Genomic DNA, 17,064 nt, shown 5'->3' on the forward strand with positions numbered 1-17,064 from the left:
TTGAATGGGAGATAGTTCACCTCCCAGGGACTTCACAAATATCTGCTTCAATTACCTTTGGAAAATGAAATAACCGGACAATCATTCATTGTCTGAGATAGCTGTAAAACTCACCTGAAAAGTTTTCAAAATAAATCGCTGTTTACAAATGTATAGTGCGTGCCTTCTGAAAATGAAACCTGCATCTATCTCTGAGTTGTGAAGAATATGTATTAAGGTTGTAACAACCAACAAGAATGTACTTTTATGTAGAAACCATGATTAAATTGAGTCTTCCTGAGTAGTGATTTAAATCAAATCCACCCTGCACGCTGTGCTCTTGCCCCTGGCCCCTTCATTCCCCAGGGGGCCCCACAAATAGGTTTGGTGCCGGCACAAAAAGTCAAGCCGGCCCTGCCCACCCCATCTCAGGAACACAGTCTAAGCCGGGTGTCTGGGTCCCAGACCTGTAGCCAGGGTCGGATTCTCTCCCTATTGAATGAGGCCGGGGGAAAGTGAAGATTGGGGCCCCATCACCAGCATCGATAAATATCACCTGCCCTCGGTCACAGTCCAGACAAACCCGGATCCTGCTGGGGACCCGGCTCAGGAGCAGGGGGGTCACAGGGGAGGTGAGAGCCCGGAACTGACCCTACCACCGCCTCACAGCCCAGATCCCCTCCTCAGGGCTACAGCTGATCCCTCCCTTCCTCCTCACAGATTCTCTGGCCACCCCCACAGCCCAGAATCGCCCATCCCCCACCTCCACCTCCCAGCAATGTCTCCCTGAGGTGAATCCCTCACAGCCCAGCACACAGGGATCAGAGTCAAATCTTCCAGGGTTTTTGGGCAGATGCTGGCATGTGTCTCCCCATCTCACACTTTTCCCATCCTCAGACAGGATGAGGATGGGATGAGCCGTGTCCGGATCCAGAGTCACATTCACTGGGGAGAGAGAATCAGAGTGTTAGGGGCAGAGCTCAGCCCTGGGGGAGGCTGGAGCCATTTCTCACACTCCCCAGCAGCCCCGTTCTGGTTGGGACAGGCCTGGATCCCAGGGAGCTGCCTCTGTCCTGTGCACCTGAGACTGAGCAGAGATGTCACTGCAGTTCTTCAGCTTGTTTAATAGGAGTCACTTTATTGGTTTCTCATTTCCTTGCAGGGGTCCCCTGCTGGGGCTGCTCCACTCCCAGCATCAGAGACACAGCCAGGAAGGTGTCAAGAAGGTTTTAGCAAGAAAGGAGCAGAGGAGGCAGGTACCAGGCCAGCTATAAACCCCACAGCAGAGGGAAACTATAAACCCCTAATGCAGCCTCCACTCCCAGGCCAGGGAACAGAGAGGAAGGTGCAGCACTGGGGAAGAGCCACTTAACACCAGTGAGTAGGAGGTGGCATTGGGTGGGGGAGCCCCATCCCCAGCCCAGAGAGAAGGGAGGAGCTGACAGCCTCAGAGGGAGAGCATCTCCCCAATCCAGGAAGCAGTGAGCAGCTCCAATGGGAGAGCCCTGCCCTGCCCAGAGGAAAGGCAGGATGTTGGAGAAGAGCGATGGGGACACCTCTTGCACCAGGGTAGAGCAGAGGGATGTGTCAGCCCTCAGGGCAAAGAGCTCTGTTCAGGTGCTGCTCCGTGCCACTGTTTCTATTCATCTGTTTGGGCATGAACGCAGCATCAAAGTCAGTGTCACGAGTGTTTGTGTGACTTCAGCATGGGATCTCCTCCCTGTTTAATGTGTTTATTTATGGGGCTGTGTGTGTCGTGGGCGGTGTCGGTTTGATTGGTAACTTTAGCTACAATCCCATGAAGATGTTTTCACTGGAATTTTCTCATAATTTAAAGACAATCTCCACCTGCAAACTCACCCTGTCTGTGTGCTCCGAGGGGTTCTCCTCTTGGTGTCTCCAGTGCAGACAGCAGAGTGTCTGGTGGTGGAAAGGAGAAAAGAGACGAGATTTCAGGCTTTCATATTTATAACAGCATCTCCACTCTGAACTCCTAGACAGTTTTCATCATGACAGAGAAACAGACAGAGAGGCCCAGAGACACACTCACATATTTAATATAAACTAATCTGAAACCTTCTCTTTCCTCTCTAATTCAGGTATCTCTCAGCAATGGAACCAACATCCTTGCAGCCTCACAACCATCCCAAGACACATAATCCATAAAACAGATTTACTTTCTCCTCATCAACCCCTCCCACCCTTCAGATTCCAGCTGGTTTGCTTGCTGCCTTTTGTCGTAACCTAGACCCAGATCATGCAAAGACTTTGGCATAAAAGTAACTTTATCCACTTTGGTCCCTTTGACACTAACAGGATGTTGAGAGTTTGCAAAATCCTGGTTCTAACTGTGAGCTGTTGGGTCTGTTTACTCAGCATTTATACTGACTGACTTGGCTTTGGCCTGATTAGCAGTTTGCTTGACGTAAGGGAATTGTTGCCTTAAGTGAACTTCTTATCAAGTGATGTGTTCCTAAGTTACTATGTGGGACAAAGAGGAATTTGGACCACACAATATGCTTAAGGAGAACATACACCCAAAATGTACTGCCCGGAGCGGTAAGCAAAGTCCAAAAATCCCTATGTGGAGGAAAGAGTCAAAGTGAGCTATGCATAATTAGCGGTAATAAACCAATGAGAAAAGAGAATAACATGAATATATCTTGGAGCGCAAAGCCCTGCCAATAAAAAAGCTCATGAGAATTGTGTGAGTTATATAAGATATGAATATTAAATAACACTCAAAGGTGATTGGAAAAGAACTAATAAATATGTAATTTGGATGTGTATAATATGTCAGACATTGTAAGGGATAGTCAGAGCTTCATAGGAGAAATCCCCTGTGACCCGCCTATGCCCCAGGAGAAGGGAACTGGACAACACTTCTTTCTATATGCGATGGCAAGTAGCAAATATCCCAAGGGCTGGTGATGGGGCAGTAGATTGGGAGGGCTCTGAGTTATAGAGAATTCTTTGCCGGGTGTGTCTGGCTGTTGGGTCTTGCCAAAATGCTCAGTGTCCAACTGACCACCATATTTGGGGTCGGGAAGGAATTTTCCCTGATGTCAGATTGGCAGAGAGCATGGGGGTTTTTCGCCTTCCTCTGCAGTGTAGGGCATGGATCGTTAGCAGATATTAAACTAGAATAAATGGTGCATTCTCTGTATCTTGAAGTTGTTAAACCATGATTTGAGGACTTCAGTAACTCAGCCAAAGGTTAGGGGTCAAGTGTAGGAGTGGGTGGGCGAAGTTCTGAGGCCTGCAATGAGCAGGAGGTCAGATTAGATGATCATGATGGTCCCTTCTGGCCTTAAAGTCTATGAGTAATTTCTTACTTTAACAGTAATTATCATTGCAAGGCAGGCTTTTCGTAGAAATAAAGGTATGAATTAATCAACCTGAGTGTCTTGCACCCAAAGTGTGTGGCATTCTCACCCAACAATTAAATAGATCCATCATCTAATTATGAACCAATTGGCCAGAGCCATTCTCCTCCCCCAGTCTCAGAGGCTCATCCCAATTTCCCCTCCTAGATCCCGTCTCAGTACCTTTGAACTACCTCAAAGTCTCCATTACAGCAATAGTTTTCTGGGAGAAACCACTGAGTCTCACTTCCAGTTCAGTAGAAATCTCCACTGCCTGCTGGAACTTCCCCTTCTCACATCTAGACAGAAACATTGTCACATGGTTTTATTTCATGTAGTGACTCATAAGTTCTGACTATTGAGTTGCTGCTCTAATGGGCCTGGAGTTACAATTCATCTACATCTCCCAGCCTTGGAGCAGGTGCAACACAGCCCATGGCCATGAAACATTCCCACTTAAGGTCCCATTAATATTCTTCAGCTCTCGCCTGGAGAGACCAGCTCTGGAGATAAGAAGGGAATTGAGTCTCTATGGCCAATTCACTCCTTGGCCTCCATGCTCTGAGGGACAGGAGGTTCCCATGCGCTGTAGAAATCTGTCCAATAGGAACTACACTGAGACACCAACTCCCCCTTTCCCAGCTCATTCCATACAGATATCAGGAGGGAAAGTCTCGTGACCACTACTGCCCTGGGCTGAATGGTGACCAGTGCCCCAGCAGTGACAGGCCCATGTTCCATCCCCACAATCCTGAGGCAGCCAGTCCCCCAGGGATGTGACATCGCTAAGAAATACTTGAGGTCAGACTTTCCCACTGAATGGAGAACTCCCGAGTCTTCTATAAAAGGGTGAGAACCTGAGGATGAAGTTGGTCAGAGAGATTTGTATTCAAAATATGACCTTTCCTCACACATTTGGCTGCAGAGCCCTGTGGAGATGTGGCTCAGAGCTTGGAGCTGGTTATTCTCAGTATTGTGAAGTGTGAGGGGGAGTGAGGGAGAGCCACGTACCTGCTCAAGATGCTTCTGACATCCTAGAGGAGAGAGAGAAAAGAATCTCAGTCCCATCTGACACACACAGGGGATCCTAGGGAAGGGATTTAGCAAGTACGGGGAAAAGAGCCCCTGCCCTGACCCAGAGCCATGAATTAGCTGAGCTAATCGGGCTTTTCCATCTCTAATATCTCTGTGTCTGTAACTCTGTAAAGAACAATAGTCATTCACACATCAGGAATGCACACACCAAGTTACACCGAGATCTCTGACTGCTGGACCCCATCGCTTATGATTCAGGAGCCCTCCCTCCCCTGTGTGGGGATCTGGGATGTTTCTCATTCAGTCTCACCTGCAGGAATTCACTCGCTGGCTTCTGACCTTTCCCTTCCATCTCACTGATCAGATCACTGAGATGGGAAATCTGCTTGGAAAGCTTACTGACATTTTCATTCTGTATCTTCACAATCTCCTCATCCAGCCTGTCCAGCTGGGCCAGCAGGAGTCGTTCTTGTTCCTCCAGGAACCACCGCAGTTTCTGAAATTCAGACACAATCTTCTGCCTCTTTGTTTCTGTCTGTTTCTAGAATAAATAAGGAAAGGGCTGGTCAGGAACATGGATGAAGCCTGAGGGCCTTTCATACAGTCTTACAAGAGAGAGTTTCTTTACAATCACTAAGACATCGGTGTAGGGATCAGGACATGAGCCATCAGGCCTATTGCTCAGAGCTGCAGTTGGAAGTCAGGAACTAAAGCCAAAGTCAGACCTGAGTCAAAGTCAGGATCTCACCAAGGGCTGAGGATGGAGTCAAGACCAGGAGTCATGCCAAAGTCTGAGCCAGAATCAGTGTCTGGAGTCACACGGGGGATCGGGGCTGGAGTCGGAGTCAGGCACCCTCGCGAAGGGTCAAGCTGGAGTCAGATAGCAGTACTGCAGGTCAGACCTGAGTCAGGAACAATGCCAGGGCCAAGCCAGAGTCAGGGGCCAGTCCAGCAGCAGATCAGGAGTTCACTCAGTTGTTTGGACAACTTTCCATGACTTCTGCTGGCATAATTCATGCATCCAAACGTCTGCTCCAATCAGGAGCTTCGTAGGCAGATCTTCTGGTGGGCCAGAGTTCCACTAGCCCCTCCCCTGCTGGCTCTGGAGAGCGGTCGGGTTGTGGTGACCATCTGGGACCTGTGGACTGGGGTTCAAAATCGGGGGTTCAAAATCTTTCACATCGTGGCACTGGACTCTACATTCTCATCACATGGGAGAGGATTTTCTTACAGCTTCCCATTTGGCCCCAATGTCTCTTAAAGGGATGTCTCCATATCTGATGTGGTTTGGACACTGTGTCCGATGGCCTCAGAGGGTACATCTACACAGCAGCCAGCCTCCAAGCCCAGGGCAACACTCAGGCTCTTGCAGCTCACGCTACCGCACCAACAACAGCTGTGTAGACATTGGGCCTCCGGCTGGAGTGCAGCGTGGGAGAAGTTTTGTAAACGTCACAAGGAACAGTACTTACCTCATTAATTAAAACACATCTTAGACGCTGCAGAAGATGCTATTGTCTTTCTCCGGGGAGAGAACATTTGTGGTACACACACACACACAAACACACACACACTTAGAGTATCCCATGATCATGGAGGAACACACACAAGACCACATTCACCAAGGCCACAGAGAAATCGACCAACAAACAACCCTCCCATCTCCGTGTCCCGGCAGGTGAAGAATAACTGGCACCTACCAGATACTCCTGGCCTCTCTTCTCTCCAGCCTCTTTAAATCCCAGCAGCTTTTCTCTCTCTTCCCTCAGAGTCTGCAAATGGGCCTGGATTTTGTCCTGACAAACAGAAATGATTTGGTGGGTTCATTTTGAGGCTGACTGTCCGTTTGTAGGGGCCGTTTTTCCACCTAAAACGCAAGATATGTCAGTCTTCCTAGCTAGACTAGGTGGAGGAGGTAACATCTTCTATTGGCCCCACTCCTGTTGGTGAGAGAGGCAAGCCTTCAGGCTTACACAGAGCTCAGCTCTGGGGAACATACTCTTTCCTAGACCTGAGCTCTGTGCAAGCTCGAAGGCTTGTCATTCACCCACAGAAGCTGGCCATGAGCGGATATTACTTCACCTACCTTGTCTTTCTAATATCCCGGGACCAACATGGTTACAACAACACTGTGTACAACAGTGGGTTCTTCTAGATGTAGAACATCAGCAACACCAAGGAAATGAAACTTTATTTGTGGAAAGTGGGAGTGTTTTATATTCAGAGTTGAGTTATTATGTCCACCTTTGCCATCGATTTAAACCGGCAGGAAACTGGTGTCACATGGTGGTAAATCTATAAAGCTGTTTTTGAGCAGATTTAAGAAACAGTGATATCAATCCCAGAAGCCTTCGGGGCAGCCATATAAGCTGGGATGCTCAAAGGAACCCAACTCCATTGGCTTTCAGCCCTGAAGCCTGGGGATTGGACTGGTTGGACAGCACTGATCTAAGGCCTAGGGCAAACCCCATTAGATGTGTTGATTTGTGTTAGGAACAGCTGGGGTTTGCTCTAGTGCTGTCCTAGCCCCTTTCCCTGGCAATGGCCTCTGGGTAGCTACCCCACCGTCCCCAGCAAAGGTCCCGGAAGCGGTGGATTCTGAGAGATTTGCATAAGCTGCAGCATGGGACTAACAGAACCACTCTGGCTAGTCCTTGCCCACATACACAACAGAACAGGTCAGACTGACACCGGTCAGCTCCAGCCTGGGGTTAGTTTTGCTGCAACCCAGTGTAATCCCAATGGTACCTGGCATGGACCTGAGCTGTTTGGAGCCCTTTTGTGTGTGGACTGAAAGTGCTCGGGGTCCACACGGTGTTTAGCCCAGTGATCTGCTTTAGTGCAGGCTGGCAGCATCTGAGTTTAACCCCTCATGGAGCAACATAGAAGTTCAGAATCCCAATGAGAAACCTCCTCTCGCTGCTGGGCCTGGGGCCTTTATCAAGGAGTCTTTCCCTGCTAATGGGCACACTTCATCACTGCTCAGTGCTTCTGAGGGAGGCACTGTAGCCTAGTGGTTAGGACGCTGGACTGGGCCTTGGAAAAGCGGGATTTATACCCAGCTCTGCCACTGACCCACTGAGTGATCTTGGACAAGGCACTTCCCCTCACTCTGCCTCGGTTTCCCCTCCCACCCTTTGTCTCTCTTGTCCAGTTAGACTGTAAATGGCTCGGGGCAGGGATTGTCCCGCACTGGGGTTTGTGCAGGGACTCCCACAATCGAGGTCAGCGCTCATCTGGGGTCTGTAGGGGCTGATGGGATGCAAATAACAATAATAAACTCTGTGATAAATCAGTAATAACAGCCACAGCTTGTAACTCCCGTTTCTCCAGCCTGAATGCAGCACTGTCACATAGACCGACCGGCAGCTCTGGTGAGTCAAACCTCACTGATCATTTAACAGCTTCCAGGCTACAGAAAGTTCCCTTAGTTCACTGGCGGGAGCCGGGTTTGAAAAGATTCAGCTGCTTAAAGAAAACTTTCCCACATCAGACAAATTTAAAATCCTCCTCTGTTGCCTTTCTCGTCAGGCTGGAGTCTCATTAATTTGTACAGCCTCTTTCATGCAGTGAAGGCTACACACAGCTGAATAACACAGTTACACCTGTTTCGGGCAACTTTTGATGCCAGTAACCTGTAATTAAAAGCCTAAGTTATTACCCATTAGACTGGACAGCAACTCGGTACCTTGTACTCCTGGGCAGCTTCCTGTATGGGAATCACCGTGTGAGCGCAGTGAGCCCGGGACTCTCTGCAGATCACACAGATGGGGGTTTGATCCTCTTCACAGAACAGTTTCAGAGCCTCCTAGTGTTCCCCACACACCCCGTCCCCTCTTGCTCCTTTCGCTGCCTGTAAACTCAGCCGTTTGGCGATTTCTGTGACATTTGCCAGCTGCCTGTTGGGCCTGAGGTTTCTCTGTTGCACAGTTTCTCTGCACTGAGGGCAGGAGGTGGCTGTATCGGATCCCACCCAGCACTGGGCGATGCAGGCTCGGCAGAAATTGTGCCCACACTCCAGAGTGACAGGTTCTCTGAAATACTCCAGACAGACGGGACATGTCGCTTCCTCCTGGAGACTTTCCACGGGGTTCTCTGCAGCCATGGCTCCCTCTGGGCAGTGTAACAGGGTAACTTATGTTTCAATTTCCTGAGTTCACACTATGCCTCACCTGCAGCAACAACTGGGTGTTTCCCTTCCTGGAACTGACTCCTGCTGTTGGCTAAGCAGGAATGAGCCCATTGTGAATTTCAGCCCTGGAGGCTTTAGTGAAAAATGTGCCACTAGGGCTTTGGTCCTGCAATCAGTCCTTTAACTTGTGTGGGACTTGACAGGGGCATCCGTGATGCTGAGCCTGCAGAAGCAGGGGAAAAGATCTTACTCTTTATCAAAAAAGATAAAGGAGAATGTTTGTTTTCATATTTAGGTTCTTAGACCTTAGCTGGAGAACTCAGGCCAGAAAACATAAACTGTTCCTTTTGTTTTTGAGTGACGAGGTTTCACTCTGGTCATATTCTTGACCTTTTCTACTCTGCCATGTGACCAAGAAGCTTCCCATTTTATTCAAATGGGAGCTGAGATTCTCATGGTATCACAGGATTCTAGGAGCTGGGGATTTAGGAATCGCACCGGGTACTGAAAGACTCGAGTTGAAATCATGAGAATTTGTGACAACCCCAGGGTGATTTGATGTGGAAAAGAAATGGCTCTATTTCTGACTATTGAAGGTCCTTCTCTGCCTCCCATCCCTGTACCATATGTTTAGCCTCACAAGACTGCTGTGAGGTGGGGAAGTGCTGCGACCCCATTTCAAAGAGAGGAACACCCGGCGCAGAGCAGAGAAGTGACTGCCTGAAGCCGTGCAGGAAAACTGTTACAGAGCAGGGAATTGAACCTGGGTCTTCCAAGTGAAGAGTTAAACCACCGGACCAGACCTTCTGTCTGCATTAGGAGCCTGGGAAAGGAGGTGTCATTGTGTATGGAAACCCCCTTTTGGGGCAGGGTGTGGTTGTGATGCTACCACTGTTACAATCTACCCAACTATCCCTAGGCTGAGAGCTGCATGACCAGTGGCCGGGGGAGGTGACTGCCGGGATGGGGGGCCCTGAGCCCTCCCTGCTCCCCTGGGTCCTGGCCCAGGGCCCAGTCAGCAGTGAGTGCGGTCACCCCCCAGTCAGCAGGGGTCCCACCGCAACATGCTGACCTTCCTCGGGTGGGAGATACCACTCGCACCACCTCCCTGGGCCACTTCCTACCGTGTCCCCTGAAGCCGGCGTCCGTATGTCATCGGGGTCTCTGAGCTCTTCAGTGAGGATAGCTCCCTAGGCTTCCGAGTCCACTCCTGGGCAGGATCCTCAGCCACATGTCCTCCCTCCTCGGTGGTCAGCCTCCGATGAGCTGGGCTGCTCCCTTTTATACTGAGGCAGCACTTGGCACATGCCCAGCATGGTCTGAGGGGTGAGACTTCCACCATCCATAGTGTTGGGTTAACTCTTTCTTGGCTAGTGTGGGGTATGCACACCCCATCACAGGAGGATAAAGACAAAGATACACCCAGGGAAAATACATCAACAAAGTTTGTCTAATAAACCTCTCACTGACCCTCCCACAACCACTGGGCCAGCCCTGTGCAAAGTCAGGGGATCACAGTGGACAGGAATCGAGTACATGGTGAGATTGAAAATAGATGATTTTCTCAGGCCTGCTCTACAATGCTCAGGCTGCCTCTGAATGCAGTCACAGTCTGTGTTCAGGGCCCAGCTGACCACAGCCCTTCCCCTCTCCTGGTCTGTTTGTGTTCCCAAGAGAAACTTCTCCACCTGTGACCACTGCTTCTAATCAGATCCCTTGGGAGGACAAGATGAGAAACAGAGAAACAAACATCTCTCCCTCGCCCACAATCTCTGCCAGTCCCTGCTCCTCATCTGGTGGGGAAATACAGTAAAAAAGAGTCTGTTTGGATTCTAAGCTGGTGACATTGCTTCCTCCCCAGCAGCTCCCACAGCTGGTTGGCTCAAGTTTAATAACCGAAACCCCACCTATGTGGACAGTGGCTGAAAGTCCATGTGTGGCTGTTCAGGGCCCTGTGGGGAATGTGCCGGGATCTCGGCCTGGTCCCTAGCAGGGCAGGTCTCCCTGTCACACATAAACGTAACCAGCAACTTCTGCGCTGATTGGCCCCTTTGTCAGCAGTGTCAGGGGAGAAGCCAAGGGCTCAATGGAGTGAGGAGCTCCTCTCAGCCCCAGGCAGGGGTGGCAGGGTTGTATAATTTTTGGTGAGGCCCAGAACGGGTCCAGTTTCCTTCCCCGCCCCCACCCGCCTAAGGCTCTGGGAGGGAGTTTGGGTACTCGGTGTGGGCACGGGGCTGGGATAAAGAGTTGGGGTGTGGGAGGGGGCGTGGGGCTGGGCCATGGATGAGGAGTTTGGGGTGCAGCAGGCAGGCTGTCCCGGGGCTGGGGGCCAGAGAGGACTCCCCACAGCCCTCTTCCCACCAGCAGCAGCGAGCTCTGGGGAGCGGTCCCCCTCCTCTCCCTTCCTGGCACGACACTCACCCAAGGCCCCCAGACTGCTGCTCAGGAGGTCCAGCCAGGATAAGCCTCCCACTCAGAGTCAACTTGGAATCACCTGCCGGGCGGGTGGAGCTGCCATGAACCTTCTCCCTCCGCAGGTGTAGCAGCCATCTCAGCCTGGCCCTGGCGCTGCTCCCTTGTAGCCAGCAGCAGCAGCCGGCCGGCCAGGGAGCGCAGCCTGGAGCTGCAGGGGGCAAGCACCCGCTGCCCAGGGCAGGCAGTGACGCTCGGGGGAAGTGCGCAGGGATGGCAGGCAGGGCTGGGGGAGAGACCTGGCCCCGAATGAGGGTGAAGGCGCCCCGCCCCGGCTTTGAATTTGCTGGAGCCCGGGCACCACGGGCCCCAATAATTCGCCCCCCCTGCCCCAAGGCCAGGCTGGGGCCTTTTGGCTGAGGGCAGCATATGTGAGGGCAGCTGGCATTGGGTCTCCTGCGTTGCCCAGGTAAACAGAGAACTGCAGACCCCAAGGGGCTCAGGCCACTTGTCCACTGCAGCTGTAGGGGAGGGCGGGGTGCGTCTGGGAGCCTGGAAGAAGCCACCTGAGAAGAGGAAATTCAAGTGTGGTGGAGAAGCCGTGATAGCTACTGAAGCTTCTGGGGATGTAGCCAGTTCCCTGGAAACGATGTGGCAGGAACTGAACAACGTGGCTCATGGAGATCGTGTAGCAACTGAGGTGAGTAAAGCAGAGCCACACCTGTGACTACCCCAGCCCAGCTGTTCTCTGGCTGCTGTTGGCTGAAGGATTTTCTTTAAGGGGAAGGAAATCACTGCTGCTCTGTTGCTGCTGAATGTATTTCTTCAGCGGTGTAGTGAGCCATCAAACACGTTCACCCTGCTGCTGAGTCAGGTACCTGGGTCTTTCTCTCCGTATTTCAAAGCAGAGCAGAGTTATAATAGTAATAAAAAAAATCACAAATGGCAGGATACAATCTATAACTCCTCTGACTGTAGGATGCAGAGTGCCCAGCTGGTTAGAGAAGTGCCACAGCAGCGTGGTGTAATTTTGTAAATTTGTAGCGTAGAGCTGCCCTGAGATAGGCACATGGGGATGGCCCCTTTGCACCTGTCTGAGTAAATGGTGGCTCTGTTGATGGCTGTCAGATCTTATGTCACTCCACAAATATAGGCTAAAGATTAATACAAAGTCTAGGTGAAATGTTACTCTTTATTTAGCTTCTTTAATCAGGTGGATTTTTACATGTCCACAAAACTGGAGCCCAGCTGTGGGACTTGTCACTAAAATTTCACTGCAACATTAATCAATATATTGAAATAGCTACATAGAACCACAACTCTGCATGGAGCTTTTCAGGATTGATGCTGCAGTGATTGATCCAGCGGGGGACCCACCAAATCAACCCCCGGTCACTCTACCAGAATGAGATGAGTCAGGGGAATCGACCGGAGAGTTTCTCCTGTCAACCCAGTGCGGTGTGGACCCCACGGCAAGTAGATCGAAGCTACTTCAACTTAACAACTTGCGTAGCTTAGGTTGACTTTTCCGTGTGATGTAAACCTGCCCTCAGAGACAAGATCTTGTCTCCATCCCCCGTTGATACACAGATTGCTGGATTCTGCTGCTCGCCCACAATGCGTGGGCATTCTGACACCTCCTTCAGATCCTTGCTTGAAACACTCCTCTGCCAGGATGCCTACAAAAAACCTTTGCAGTGGTGAGGCAGCTGGTGTGCTGAGAGCACAGCTGATCATGCTGCCCAGGGCTGTCTCATTGTGTTCCTTGGTTCCCGCCATGTCTGTGTGATGGGCTGTACCTCTGTGTTCTCCCCTTTTGCAGGATTATGATAAAGGTTGTACAAAGTCTGCCTTGTGAGATATCATTTGAAATGAAGGTCTGGTCTACACCACAGAGTTAGGTCAACACAAGGCAGCTTACAGTGCTGCATTGACACAACCAATTTGGGGCGGGATGTGTGTGTGTGTGGGGGGGAATCCCATGTCTGCCCTCAAAAGTCACAGGTGGGAAATTAAAGGGATATAGACAAGAAGCATGTTTTATATGTTTCATTGACCTTAAGTAAATGCAAGCTTACAAGGAGCAGAGAGGGAACTTTCATAACCAGACCACACGGCAAAAACATCCACAAATTTGAAGTGTTGTTCTGAAACGGACTAAAGTGGAGACACTGTCCATGAATTAAGGGGTGGAATTACAGTCTCACTTTCAGAAACATTTTGTACATCTCTATCTCCATCTCCCTCTCACTTTCCCTTTCCTGTTCACTTTTCTTTCATTTCATCCAGTTTTCCACAGCGTTTTCTCTAGCACCCGTTCTCCATCGGTTTAGTTCTCTGAGGGTATGTCTACACTACCCGCCGGATCGGTGGGCAGCGATCAATCCAGCAAGGGTCGATTTATCGCATTTAGTGTAGAAGCGATAAATCGACCCCCAGCGCTCTCCCGTCGACTCCTGTACTCCAATCCCGCGAGAGTCGCAGGCGGAGTCGACGGGGGAGCGGCAGCAATCAACTCACCACCATGAAGATGCCGCAGTAAGTGGATCTAAGTACGTCCACTTCAGCTACGTTATTCTCGTAGCTGAAATTGTGTATCTTAGATCGATCCCCCCTCAAATGTAGACCAGGCCTGAGTCTCCCTAACTCTTGTCTAATCCGTGTCACAGATCATTCCAATGCAGGTGCCCAGTTCTCTCTGCTGAATGTATCCCCTCCCCTCTCGGTGCCTCATGAGATTTTCCCTTCTCAGGATTGTTTCACCTTCACTCTTCTCATTTCAGTCTCCCCACTCTTTCCCCGGGCTTCTCTCCTTACTCCCATTTTACTTTATCTTCACCTTTTCCCACTTCATTTCTTCTCTCCCTTCTGGTGAAACCTGCCCAGTGCCTGACTCTCCCCTCCACACAGACACCTCTTCTTCATCCAGCTGACATCTCCCCACCCCCAGCTCCCCAGTCCCTGGGTCTCCGTCCCCCAGGCTCCCTGCTGGTGCAGAGCCTCCAGCTTCTCCCCAAACACTAATTAATTAATTAATTAATTCTGTGTCCCTGCCACCCCACATCTGCCTTTCCCCAGCCTAGCTATTAATTCTGCCCCCCAACCCCCATAGCACTTCTGTCCCCAGCTCAATGCTCCTATTTTGCTCTGTTTAGTTATTTGGATGCTGTAGAGTCAGATGAGTAAATTCACAGAATAAAGTTTATTTCTACCTTCTGGTCTTGGACTTTGTCACAAGGGTACTAGATCTGTACGGCTCTGCCCTGAAAGGCTAGACAGACCCACCAGCAAATGCTTTGAGGGGGCTTGAAGAAAAGCAGCTGGGTAACTCTAAGCGAAAACTCTAAAGGCAAAGCTTGAGGAATGAGTAAATAAAATCAAAGCATCAAGCAATGCTTTCCCCTGGCCACACTATTCTCCTTCCGAAAGAAATCTGTTAGCAACCTCCAGCTGCCAGGGAAGAGAGAGAAATGTGCCCGAAGGTAGCCAGCTCACATCATCAACTGCAGTAATATTATGGGCTGGCACCTGGCCGCACCATGGTGCTGCAGCAGCGTTTCTTTCCCAAACCAAATTATCCCTTTTTCTTTAAGTTCACATTCACAGTCTGAATGGCTAGAAATCTGTTACACCCGCAGAGGGTAGGGTCAGGGGCACAAATCTGGAGTCATTTGGTCAAGGGGTGTGTGACATACAGCCCCTCTCAACACGAGCTGTTTCTAAAACGCTGTGAACTAGGTGTGGAATACCAGCAAAATCCTGTCCCTGGCCAGTTGAGGGTTTGAGGACTTCGATAGCTCAGTCACAGGTTAGAGGTTTATCGCAGGAGTGAGTGGGTGAGATTCTGTGGCCTGCGTTGTGCAGGAGGTCAGACTAGATGATCATAATGGTCCCTTCTGACCCTAAAGTCTATGAGTCTATGAGACTCGTCCAACACACCCTGGAGACTGCCCTGGGCTGGGAGGCAGAAAAACACAAATTAATCTAACAAATTTATTTGAGCATAAGCTTTCGTGAGCTACAGCTCACTACTGTAGCTCACGAAAGCTTATGCGCAAATAAATTTGTTAGTCTCTAAGGTGCCACAAGTACTCCTTTTCTTTTGCGAGTACAGACTAACACGGCTGCTACTCTGAAACCACAAATTAATCTGTTCTGTTGCGGCTGACCCCTGTTAATATGTCTGTGTATTTCTCAATCACTGAACCCCATGGCCTTTTGAAACGAACCTACCCGACCAGTTAGCTACACCTGCTAGAATTTTAGGCTTGGTGCATGGCCGAGCCGCACAACACTGATATAAGGGTGAGTTGATTCAAGCTTGGAGTATGGAATAGACACCCAGCCCTGAGACTGGCTTGACCGCTGAGAGCAGGCGAGTTCAGTGCATGGAACAAGCACAGCCCTGAGACTGGTGGCAGGGGAGGTAGCTGAGAATAGGTCGGCTCCGTGTGTGTCACAGGCACACAGCACTGCGAGCAGGCAGGGAAAGCTGACAGCAGGCCAGCTGAGCGTGCACACAGCTGGGGCATGACACGGAGGTAGCACTGACTGGGGCTGAGGAGATGCAAACATGTCTAGTATACAGCAGTGTGGGGACTGGGATGGGAGTTGGCACACTGCGCATGGCAGACACACAGCGCTGGCAAAAGGAGAATCAGGTGAGATTGGGGCATCTGATGAGAATGGGCAGGCTCAGTGCATGACACAGACAGACACATGCTGGGGAGGGCAATGCCTGTGGGCAAGAACCGCGCGGAGCTGCTTGCGTACCTCCACCTTGGAGCTGAACCTGCTGCGGGCCGCTTCTGGGGCGCAGCGCGGTCCGAGGTGCCAGGACAGGCGGGAAGCCTGCCTCCCCACTCCGGCTGTGCCACTGACCGGGAGCCACTGGAGGTAAGGCTGAGGCACGCCCCAACCCCGTGCCCCAATCCTCTGCCCCAGCCCTAAGCCCCCCCAAATCCGGAGCCCCCTCCTGCACCCCAAACCCTTCATCCCTGGCCCCATCCCAGAGCCTGAACGCCCAGCCCAGAGCCCTGACCCCCCCTGCACCCCAACCCACTGCCCCAGCCCAGAGCCCCCTCCCACATCCTGAACCCCGCATTCCCAGCCCCAGCCCACAGCCCTCACCCCCGCACCTCAACCCTCCCCCAGCCCTGAGCCCCTCCTACATCCCAAACCGCCCGTCCCTAGCTCTGTTGGGTCATTGGCATCAACAATTTTCTTCAACTAGGTCGCCAGAAAAAAAGTTTGAAAACCACCGACCTAGAGTAGCATGTGCAGTCCTGGTCACACCATTTGAAAAAGGCTATTGCAATATTAGAGAGGGTTCAGAGAAGGGCAATGAGAATGATGAAGGGCCTGGAAAGACTCTTTTGGTAAGAAAGATTCAAAAGAATGGGACTGTTTACCTTAGAAAGGAGATGAATAAGAGGGGATAGGATAAAAGGGTATAAAATAATGGATGGGACAGAGAAGACTGGAAACGTCTTTTCTGCCTGTCTCATAACGCAAGAACAAGAGGACAGTCAATGAAATGGAAAGGGATCAAATTCAAAACCCATAAGAAATACTTTTACACAAAACATGTAATTAAACTGCGGAACTCATTGCCACATGGAGTTTTTGTGGCCACTAACTTAGCAAGATTCAAAAAAGGGATGGGATATTGATGATATGAATAACTAGAAACCCCAGAGTTATAATAGTTAAGTTAATGCAAATAAAATTTTTTGGAAGGAATAAATTGGTCAAGGCTTAAAATGATCTCTAACTATTAGGGATTAGTAACACTCTTATATAGTGTTTTCCCTCAAAGCGCTTTACAAAAGAGGTACAGGAAGGGTCTTGACCTTAAACCTGAATCTGAGCCTGGGTTTATTCTGTGGTGTAGAAAGAAAGCTGCCAAGCCCGCTCCCAGCAAGCCTCTATTGGCTTCTTTGTGTACGTAATTGCCTATTCATTTCTTTAAGTCGCCTGTTGCTTGTTTGGGGGCTCTGCTGGGGGGTGGGGATGCGTGGCTTCTGGTGTGTTGTGTGTGTGTTGATGGTTTTTTGTTTGTTTGTTTTTAAATTCCCGCCAGAGAGCGTGATTGGCTCCCGTTGGGCAATCTGCTTTACAAGGCTGCTTGTTGTGTCTGGT

At 50.5% G+C, this 17,064-nt stretch overlaps 1 pseudogene; it reads right to left on the reverse strand.

Annotated features, from left to right (window-relative positions):
* Positions 1-230: 230 nt before the first annotated feature.
* Positions 231-8,534, reverse strand: LOC102946906 (annotated as a pseudogene).
* Positions 8,535-17,064: the final 8,530 nt, after the last annotated feature.

This window comes from Chelonia mydas, chromosome 14 (assembly GCF_015237465.2).
Source record: "Chelonia mydas isolate rCheMyd1 chromosome 14, rCheMyd1.pri.v2, whole genome shotgun sequence".
NCBI classification, from domain to species: Eukaryota; Metazoa; Chordata; order Testudines; family Cheloniidae; genus Chelonia; species Chelonia mydas.